At 40.9% G+C, this 10,592-nt stretch overlaps 1 long non-coding RNA gene across 1 annotated transcript; it reads left to right on the top strand.

Moving 5' to 3' along the window:
* The first annotated feature begins 87 nt into the window (after positions 1–87).
* Positions 88–2,217, top strand: LOC121028857 (uncharacterized). The gene is made up of 2 exons (XR_005789468.1): positions 88–245; positions 483–2,217. It is a non-coding gene; the product is annotated as an uncharacterized LOC121028857 (long non-coding RNA).
* The last annotated feature ends 8,375 nt before the right edge of the window (positions 2,218–10,592 follow it).

Below are 10,592 nucleotides of genomic sequence, written 5' to 3'. Positions count from 1 at the left end.
TCGGTCGCCGCCGCGGCGGCGACGGCGGCGGCGGCGGCGGCGGCGGCAAGTGCACGGGGCCCGCCCGCCCCGCTCCGCAGGGGCAGAGGGGGAGGGGACGAAGCTGCCTGCCGCCATTTTGCTTGTGGGCTGCCGCCCGCTGTTGCCTCTTGGCACAGAGGCTTGAAGACAGGCAACTGGAGGCAGAGAGGTGGGCAGAGTCTCCGTCTTTTTTCAGAACAGATGCATTCAACAATTTACAGAAGGTTTGGGATAGTTTCGATATTTGATGGGATTGGTTCTTTATCCCTTTACCCTGAGTAGCCCTCAAGTCTGGATATCGGCGAGCATGGGCACGCCACTACTGGGTGGAAGGATTAAGACTGTAGGCCCTGGGAACGACTCCCCCCCCCCCCCCTCCCGCCCATCACCCTCCGAAAGCGATGCACTTTCTCCCACTCCCCAAACAACCTCAGTCTCCGTCTTCCCCTCCCCCTCCCCAGTCTGGCCTCCAGCGCTGGGTGAACTCGTTTTGGGTGTCACTCGACGCCCACTAGGGGCTGAGGAGGCTCCAGTGCGCAGACTCCGGGCACCGGATAAAAGCGGAGCTGGAGCGTCCAGCGCCGTCTCGATGGAGGAGCGAGAAACGGAAGAGGTCGGGGGGAGAAGCAGCAGGAAAAATACAGCCACCGTCAGCGCCGCTTCCCTGCCACCGTGTATCGGGGTAAAAAGCTGCCGTTGCCGTCGGTGCAGTTGCCGTCGCTGCCTCCTACTTCTCTTGGCCCCGGGGAAGGATTTCCCCGCCGGCGGGACAATGTGCGGGGTGGGGAGCAGGAGTTAACCTTTATGTGGCGGTGATTAAACGAGGGAGGGACAGAGAGACGGTTATCTCGAAGAAAAAAGGGGGATGCCAAAGAATAAAACAAGGGTTTCCCCACTAAAATAACATTGTGATTCCGGTTCTTGTTTTCGGGGTCTTTCCCCGAAATGGCGGTTTCCGTCTTCTTGCTCCACAGAGACCCGGAGCGCTTGGTAAGCGGAGTGGGGAGAGGCAGAGGCGGTCCATGCGGCCAATCAGTGCCTGGTGTGTCCTGTCGGGCTAGTAGTGATTGGCTAGCGATGACCTCATGCTGCAGCAGCGGGTGGGGCCAGAGCCGTCGGGGGAGGCTGTTGCAAAGGCAGAGAGGGAGAAGTGACGATGGTGATGGTTGCTGCCGCGGCCGATATGGAACCCAAGCAGTGGCGAAGAGAATCTCAAGGCTCTTCCCTGAGTATTTTCTCCTGTCCTTGCGCGAGGTGAGGGCCCCGGCTCGGCCCCTGCGAAACCTTGGGGCGCTGGCGCGGACGAGGAGACACCATTTCTCTCATGACTTTTGTAACTGCGTCAGGGCAAGATGGCGCTGGGTCTCCTTGGGGCGCGGGGGGAGAGGCACGTCCACCGCCGCCGCAGCGCATGTGACCGGGCTGCATTCCTGTGGGGTTTGGCTCCGACCCAGGCTGGGGCGGGGGAGGGGAAAGGGCTTGGGCGGAGGAGACTGTGGTGCGGTCGGCGTTGGCGGCCTGAAGAGGAAGAGATGACTGTTTGAGAGCGCTTCCCCTCCCCCATACAGCTTACGGTTGCGGCTCCCAGAGGAAAGCCCCTGGAGGGACACTCCTTTTGGGTGTGACGGCTGTTGGTGGAGGAGAAGGTTTGGTGCCCTATTTTCTTATCTACCTTTCTCCTTGCAAAGTACTTACGTAAGGTGGCAGGTTCCTAATGTGGGAATCTACTATGAGTCCCTGAGGGCCTCTGGACTGAGTAAAGAGGGGAGAGACTAGCTCCTGGGCCACGACGACGAGCGGTATCAGTTATTTTTTGAGAAGACGTAAAATTTCTCAGATCCTAGTAGAAAAATGTTTCCTAAATTTGGAAGCAAAGGTAAAAGGTGTAAACACCCAGGAACACTTAAAATCTCCGAAGTTACAGGGAATTTGCCATCTGAATTTTGAGGACCTTTTTCAGGCTTTCTGTTCCTTTCCTATGTACTTTGTTCTCGTATCCTCCTTATCTGTGTATTCTACAAGAATGTGTAATTTTAGCGGATTTGCTTTTCTTTCTAAATTTAGGCGTGATCAGTAATAACAATAAAAGCGATAGTGTTGTGATCTGTATGAAGTTGTAAGGATGTTTTCAGTACTTTCGTCTTTCTGTCGCCCTCTTAACTATGGTTTTTAAAAATAAAACATGAATTCACTTTCGGTAAATGTTACTCATTAAGAAGCCTGCACCGTTATGAAGCCTACATCTTTAATCACTTTTCTGGAAGTATGAACTTTAGTTTCCGAAACCTTGTTGGTTGAAGATCTTTAGTTCAGGAGTTCTTAAGGTCTGTATTGGTAGATTCAGTAAGAAAGACTATTTTTGTTTTTGATACTTCCCAGTTGGCCAAACAAGCATAGTAGCCATCGACTAAACTAGTCAAGATTTAAAAGCCTTCTCCCCTTGGGTGGTGTTGAGCTGGGAGTTACACAACAAAGACATTTGCACTGACACTTGGCTTGCTTTTTTTTGACAGAACACATCTGGTGCTAAGAGGAAATATTTGCTGAACCTGAAAAGATGGGTTTTAACCTGGGGTCCAGGTTATGTTACTTCCTTTAGTGTTAGTTGTGGACTTGATAGTTTGAAAACAAGATTGAATTTTTAATTCATTTGTTTATACTTAAACCCTTACTAGTTTCTGTGGTTTTCTTTTTCAGTGAATTACCAATATGAATGAACTAAAAACTCTGTAATTAAACTGTTAATATAGAAGAAGAAAGATTTTAGAGTTCAAAGTGTGTTTTATGTCCATTGTGAATATAAAATGGGCCTTCTGTCTATAAGAACTGAATATCTTCGAGGATTTACTTGTCATGTGTAAGTTATATCTATCTCCCTTACTGTCATAGCAATTTTTATTTTGACTTAGGAAAGAGGGACGGAATATGAAGTCAGATTGTAAGGTTTCATGGTCTTCCTAGCTTCACTCTGCCTTAATAAGGAAGAGAAGCCATTTTTAAACTAATAGAAACACATCCGTGTTTTGAGTTTTTCATCAACATGTGTCCTCATTGTTCCTAATTGCTAAATCTTGAGCTTTAGTTTTTCTTTTCATTTCTGTGGCATTTTAAGTACTACTTGCAGTTACTTTGACTACCTTTTTGTGTTACATGTTCTCTTTGGGCAATTTTATTCATGCCTGTTATTCTCCACTAGAGCCTAAATTTTCATCTCAGCTGTAGATGCAAAGTTAAGGTTTTTAGGGAGGGGGACCACAGGCTTCCTGAACTCCCATAAAAATACTGAGCTTGTACTAGACTCCTAAGAATTTTCTTCACCCATTCCCTCAAAAAATTTTTGCTTCTCTTCCTATGTTTCATTATTTGAGTAAACCATGCCCCAACCTTCCTTTATCTATTTTTGTTCACATTCTCATCTCTTTTACAATGGGAATAGTTTTTATCACTGGCTTCAGATGGCAGACCAACCCTAGTGGGCTAAAGTACCTCCCGAGTGCTGTGCTATTTCATACTTTTGTGTCTTTGTCCACACTACCTGAAGTACTTCTTCCCACTCCTGGTTAACTTGAACCTTGCCTCCCAAAACTCTTCCAAATCCTTAATCCCAAGTGAAATGAGCCAATTCTTGACATTGATAACCCAGCCCCGTGCTTGACACTTAGTTGGCATTCAGGTGTACAAGTTTTTTGTTTTTTTTCTGAGGAAGATAACACTCCACTAATAGAGTGTATAATCCAAACTGTAAAATGTAGCTTTCCCACTTTTTCAAAAATGCCCTTGACCACCAGGGTTTGGAGAGGAGATCAAGGTTTAGGGAGGCTCACAAGCAGGTTTCCTCTCCTTTTGCTTATGTCAGGGCAGATGCTCCTGATGGGATAGTTCTACCTCCAGAAAGTTGGGAAGAAAAAACTGACCTTATTTTTTTTAACATCCATATTTCTCAACTCTAGAGGACATTTTAACCTACAAACTTCAACAATATATGAACTGATTGATTGGGTTTATAATTCCTTGATGTGGTTGGGGCTTATCAAAGTATGTATTACTGCTTGCTCTGATACTATAGGACCCAATTTGTTTTGCTTTTGAGTTTAGGTTTTGTTATTTTTCTTGCTGTTGTTAAGTGTCCCATTTGCCAGCCTCTAGTAGCTACATGTATGTATTGTGAGGTTGGCATTCCAATAACAGGAGTTATTGAATTGCATAAAAAATGAAGCTCCGCAATAAAAATTCTAGGAATCAGATTTGGGCTTTATAAACGTAAACGTTGGTGATGTTTTTGTCTGCTATTAAAGCCTTTTGGGGTATTTTTGAGTAGTCCTTATCTGTCTTTTGAAATTTCAAAGTAAGAAAGTTCAAAGTAAGAAAATAGACTTTCACTGTATTTTGTTTTTTGTTTTCTTTAACCTGTTTTTATTTTTTATTTTAATTTTTATTTTTTAATTTTTTTTTTTTGAGAGAGAGAGCGTGAGCCGGGTAGGGGCAGAGAGAGAGGGAGACACGATCTGAAGCAGGCTCCAGACTCTCAGCTGTCAGTACAGTGTCAGTACAGAGCCTGATTCAGGGCTGGCACTCACCAGCGGTGAGATCATGACCTGAGCTGAAGTCGGACACTTAACTGACTGAGCCACCCAGTTGCCCCTGGATTTTGTTTTTATATGGAATTTTTTTCTGCCCCACCTCTGACTTCAGTGTCCTTTTAGAATGAAAAAATTTATGTTTCAGAATTGAACCATTAAATATATACCTTAAAATGTTAGGGGTAAATATGTATCACCTGATTAGTTTAACTTCTAAAAAATGAATATAATGCTATCCCTTTCTGTGCAAGGTGTTATGTTGATACTAAACCTGAAATCTGTATTTGCAAACAGTGCTCAAAAAACCTTCCAGGGTTGTGGATACCTTGAACTTGATTGCTTGTCTTGAAAGAGGAAATTAAGTTTATTCTTGAGCATTCAGCAAATATTTTCAGGGGTGCCTGGGTGGCTCCGTCTGTTAAGCATCCAGCTTCGGCTCAAGTCATGATCTCACAGTTCTTGAGTTTGAGCCCAGCATCGGGCTCTGTGCTGACAGCTCAAAGCCTGGAGCCTGCTTGGAATTCTGTGTCTCCGTCCCTCCCTCTGTGTCTCACTCTTTGCCCCTTCCCTGCTTGTGCGCTCGCTCTCTCCCTTTCTCTCTCAAAAATAAATAAATTTTTAAAAAAGGAAGAAAACATTTTGAAAGCTACCTGCCCTCTGCTATTCAAAAAGATCAGGCCTCTAATCTCCCTGTTGATTGTTCAGTTCAGGTTTGAAACATCTTTAAGTGGAGTTGGAATTGGAAAGTAGAGAAACTATTCTGCTTCTACCTGAATGAAGCAAACAGAAGGCTAGCAAAAGATTATAGAGCCCACCATTCTGTTCTCTGGAATGATTTAACAGTAGATATAGTAAAAAGAGCTTTTAATATTCTGTGTGAACTGCAAATTTCAGCATCAAATGTAAAAAATGGAGCCAGGGGCGAAGAGCTGAAAAATCTGTTGGAGGTCCTTTCTTTGCTCGAAGTGAATGGTAGTTTAAACAACAAAATTTCTGAATGCATCTAGTTTGCCAACTATGTCTTATTTAGAGCTTGTGATTATGTTTTGCTTTCTTAAACTATTTTATACTGGTATTTCCCCTTCATTGGCTCTGTTTGCCATAACCATTGAAGTATGCAGAGTTTACCTTGCATTTGTATTTTTTATAAAAGAAAATTGGATTTGGGGTTGTTTTTTGTTTGCTCCTTTGTTGTAAGCATACCACGAAACAGCAGTATGGGTCAGCATCGTCCTTTTGAGGTACAGGGTATACCTTCGCTGAACAACTAACTATCTCTTCTATAGAACTGGTCCTAATAAATTGGTTATCAACCTAGAATAAATGATATTTCTTACAACAAACTTAAATGGAATTTAAATTACACATGAATTTATTCCAAGAGATTTATATCACTTTAATATTCTTTATCCTCTAAAGTATTTTTAAAGCGCCCTCCAAAAGTATATTGATGCTTGTGTCTCAGATTTAAAGCTATAATCTGTTTTTCCCCTCTGATTGCTTTTGTTCCTGGGACAGATAGGAACTCCAGCTCTAATATGAACAAAATAATTTGCATTCCTACTGTATTTAAGACCTACAAAACATTCCTAGGCTTTACATTTTTATTTGGGTTGGCAAGATAAACTACTTTGTAATTACAACTTTTGAAGCATTTATATCAGTCAAAATATTTACCTGCTAGTTTCTCCCAGCCTTTATTCTACCTTTTTAAATTAAGTGAAGTTTTAAAGCCACTTCCATTTCTTTGTATATAGGTTGGTTTGTTGCTAACAGTTATCATCAAAGAAAGGAAAGATCATTGGTTACTAAGTGTGGGAATAACAAAGAATTAAGGATTTAGGAATAACAAGAGTTTTTGTTTTAAATTAACAAAGTAAGGGGCGCCTGGCTGGCTCAGACAGTGGAGCACATGGACTCTTGATCTTGGAGTTGTGGGTTCAAGCCCCACGTTGCGCGTGGAGATTACTTAAAAAATGAAATAAAATCTTAAGTTGGCAAAGTAAGCCACACTAGGTCATTGATACTAGTGGAATTGGAGAGGAAATGTTGGGAAAGCTTAATTTAAGCACTAGAAATCTTTAACTGCTAGTGAGTCCCCTGCCCCCAAAAAAGGAATGCCCAGAAACATATTTGATACTGTTACATATACTTTGTCTCAGTTACCTGCTAATCTTACCTGAGGTTGGTGGAGCAGTGATTTCAACACCTCTCTGACTTTACCAAAGTTTATATTCCTTGTCCTAGTTACACTGTCTGAATGAAGACTTCGTTTTAAGCCAAGACACACGACAGTGAAGTATATTGGGACTTGTTTTAAATCTCACCTACTTTTAACCTTAGAGGAAGGGACTAATTCTTAAAGAGCCCTTAATGTAGATGGAGTAAGATCCTGAATGAGAGTAGGAGTAATGGAATATAAGGAGGAGATAATGTAACACATTACAAAAACATCCATGCGTGTTGCTTGGATTTGGAGTGGAAAAACTTTTTCAAGAAAAATCAGTTTGAAAAGATGAGTGTCAAAGCTGAATGTATTCAGTCTTAATAGATATGGTAGGAAGTGGACACGTCCACATTTTAGACTTAAGAGAGGGAACAGATTCCATGACGGCAAAATTATATGGAAGATACAGTGTAATATAGTTAATGATACTGTAATAGTCTTGCATGGAGACAATAGGCTACATTTGTGCCATAATGTATAAATTTATCAAATCACTATGTGGTATACTGAAACTAATGTAACATTGTATGCCAACTACGCTTAAAATTTTAAGAAACAAAGTTAGGAAAAAATAAAATGAATAAATAAATTATATGCCAGTACATACTTAGTACCTGAGTCTTGTTGGTCATAGTAAGGATAATAACACAGTGTCCTTTTTTTTAATGTTTATATTTTGAGAAAGAGAGAGAGATATACAGCATGAGTGGGAGGAGGGGCAGAGAGAGATGGAGACAAAATCTGAAGCAGGCTCCAGGCTCTGAGCTGTCAGCACAGAGCCCCTACGTGGGGCTCAAAACCACAAGCTGTGAGATCATGACCTGAGCAGAAGTTGGATGCCCAACTGACAGAGCCACCCAGGCATCCCACAAAATGTGTTTTATTTGTAACTACCCTAAGGATACTTTTTACTGTTGGATTATTCCATAACGCACAAAAATGGTAGCCTTTTAAAGTACTTTTTTTTTTTTTAATGTTTATTTTAGAGAGAGAAAGAGAGAATCCAAAGCAGGCTCCACGCTGTCAGTGCAGAGTCTGGACATTTAACCTACTGAGCCACCCAGGCACCCTGAGTGGAAATTTTTTTGAGCCTAGTTGTCTTAGGTTAGGATTTTAGTTTGTTTTTAAACTTGAAGTTTTCGGCTTTTCTTCACTTAATTTAGGTTCTCTCTTTCCTTAGTAAAAGAGTACAAATTAGTTCTGATAACTGAAAACCAAGCACTGCTTAATTAACCTTTTCAAACCATGTTGCTTCCACCACCAGTGACTTGATGCCTGACGGGTAAAGTAACACACATGTTTGGTGAGCACAAGTTGGTTTAGCAATATATCCAATTCTGGACTAGGGGAAATTGATATTGATTTGTTAGACACTTCAATTCTTACTATAGGCATGTCAGAACTTAACTAATCTTGGAAGAATTCATAAACCTTTTTACATGTTAAAAATGAATCCACTCTGGCCTATTTGCACCTCTTTCACATATACCTTATGCCCAGTGCCTGGTTCCTGTTGTCTTTCTGATAAACAATGTTTTTAGATAAAGGGGGGGACCTATTCCTCTAGTTTAGTTTTGTCCCTAGTATTTACATTTTCTATGAAGGAAGGCTATGCTAAGGTGCCGACTGCTTTCTGAAGAAACTTCTTTTAGATAGCAAGAGATGCCCCCCCCTTTTTTTTTCATTCTGTAGATGAAACCTACAGAATGAAAAGGCAGCAAAAAATATTCACTGTTCTCAAGTTCATATGATAACAATAATAGTATGGTAGTGTATGCATCTCTCCTCTGTCCCAAACACAACTTTCCTGACCACATCTGTGCAAGATATTCTGTGGCTACTCTCTTTGTTTGCATGTTCTCACTTAATGGCCAGTTAAAGGGCAAATGGGAGTAAAAATATGAGGATACATCAAATGGATGATTGAAGAGTCCTTTAAAAACTAAATTACTGAGAGAGGAGATCTTGTAATAACATCAGAACTCAGGGTTCATTGTGCCACCTTTGAGTTTTTTTTTTTTAAGTTTATTCGTTTATTTGGTGGGGGAAGGGAGTATCGGGGAGGGGCAGAGGGAGAGAGGGAGAATCCCAAGTAGGCCCTGTGCCGTCAGCACAGTCCAAAGAGGGGCTCAAACCCACAAAACTGAAATCATAACCCGAACCAAAATCAAGAGTTGGTCACTTAAACTGAGCCACCCAGGCACCTGTGGGTTTTTTAAATGTCTAAAAGTTAACTGGCTCCCTTTGCCGACTCAGTTTTCTATGTAAATATTCTTACTCCTAGGGAATAAGGAAAGACTAAGATGCAATTCTCTGCATTTGTAACATTTTGTGAAAGTTCTGTATTATGTGCTCCAGATGTGGGTGGTCTTCTATTCCTTAGAATATACATTGTTGAAACTCTCTAGTTGATAATGCTAAATACTCTCTGCTAGTTGCTACTTCTGTCTTTTCTGTTTTAATGAGTTTCTTTTTCTGCTTCTTAACTGTTGGTATTTTCCCAGTACTATGTCCCAGCCACCTTTTCACCAATTGTGGTAATCAGTTCCCACATCTTTACCTATTGAGGAATCCAGAATTGAAACTAAACAAATTCAAAACTGAACTATTTCTGTCACCTTTCCTTCTTGAGTTTTTTTTCTTGATAATGATTCTCTTTTACCCTTTTAGTGTAATTCATATAATCAAATATCTTTCCAAAGTAAATCTGTTTTGCTTACAGCACTCCAATTAGTTCACCAAAGATTGAGGATCATGATCATGAACATCACTAAGTTAAAATGACCGAAGTTTTAGTATCTGATATTCCACTTCAGTGAAACTAGGTGGTTTGCTCTCCTTAGTTTCATAATCCATAGAGTGGGTAAAATAGTAACTACTTTATCATACTAGTAATAGGGATTAAATGAGAAGTGAGAGCTCAGGGGCAATTATTGACTTGTTATAAACTGTCAATTATTTTTTTTTTATCTCCAGATTTCTTCCCTCTTCTTGTTTCTGTACCTATCACACTGTCAGGTTTATGTTCCTCTTTTCTGTTCATGTAGGAGGTAGTGATAGGCAGTGTCTCATTCATTTTTGTAGCTAAAGTGCAAAGTCCCTGGCATGTAATAGGCACTTAGTTTTGTTGCACAAATAACAGATAATCTCCTTTGATGCCAGGTGCTTGAAAATTTTGCCATACTTTATGTTTACCGCAAAATAGCAAGTCAGTAAAATAAATTAGATGCAGCATGCTCTGATTTATTCTATACCATCATGTTAAAAACTGAGATCTTTTTTCCCTCCACTTTTGACTTATTTTGCCAGTGCTGTTAGCTCTCAAATTTGGTTTCTGTGTATCTGTCATTGTGCAATGTAGGACTGGGCCCTTACTCTAATGGTTCATAATGTAGTTTAGGATTAAGCCATATGGGTATGTACTATAAACATTCAGGCAGAACCCCCGTCCACAGGTAATGTGTTTGTCAAAGGAAATCAAATTTTTGGACTAGAAGGCAAAATATTTGTGGATTTCAATAGTGACAGGTTAAGGGCAGTGAAGCACAACATATTTGTAGTTGGCATAGCTTTACGTGTGAAGGCATAGAACAGGAATAGAGAACATGTGTTTAAAATATAGGAAACCAATTTGACTAAGCTTGTATGCAGTACATTGAGAGATAAAACGAGAAAAGAGGGTGGATTGTGACCAAATAATTTCTTTTTCTCTCTCTCTTTTTTTTTTTTTTTTTAACTTAGAGTCCTTTGCCAGTACCCAAGCC

Source organism: Herpailurus yagouaroundi, unplaced genomic scaffold (assembly GCF_014898765.1).
Source record: "Herpailurus yagouaroundi ecotype Mexico unplaced genomic scaffold, PumYag 100, whole genome shotgun sequence".
In the NCBI taxonomy this organism is placed as follows: Eukaryota; Metazoa; Chordata; class Mammalia; order Carnivora; family Felidae; genus Herpailurus; species Herpailurus yagouaroundi.
The sequence above is the reverse complement of the archived record's forward strand: the minus strand, read 5'-3'. Positions and strand labels throughout refer to the sequence as shown.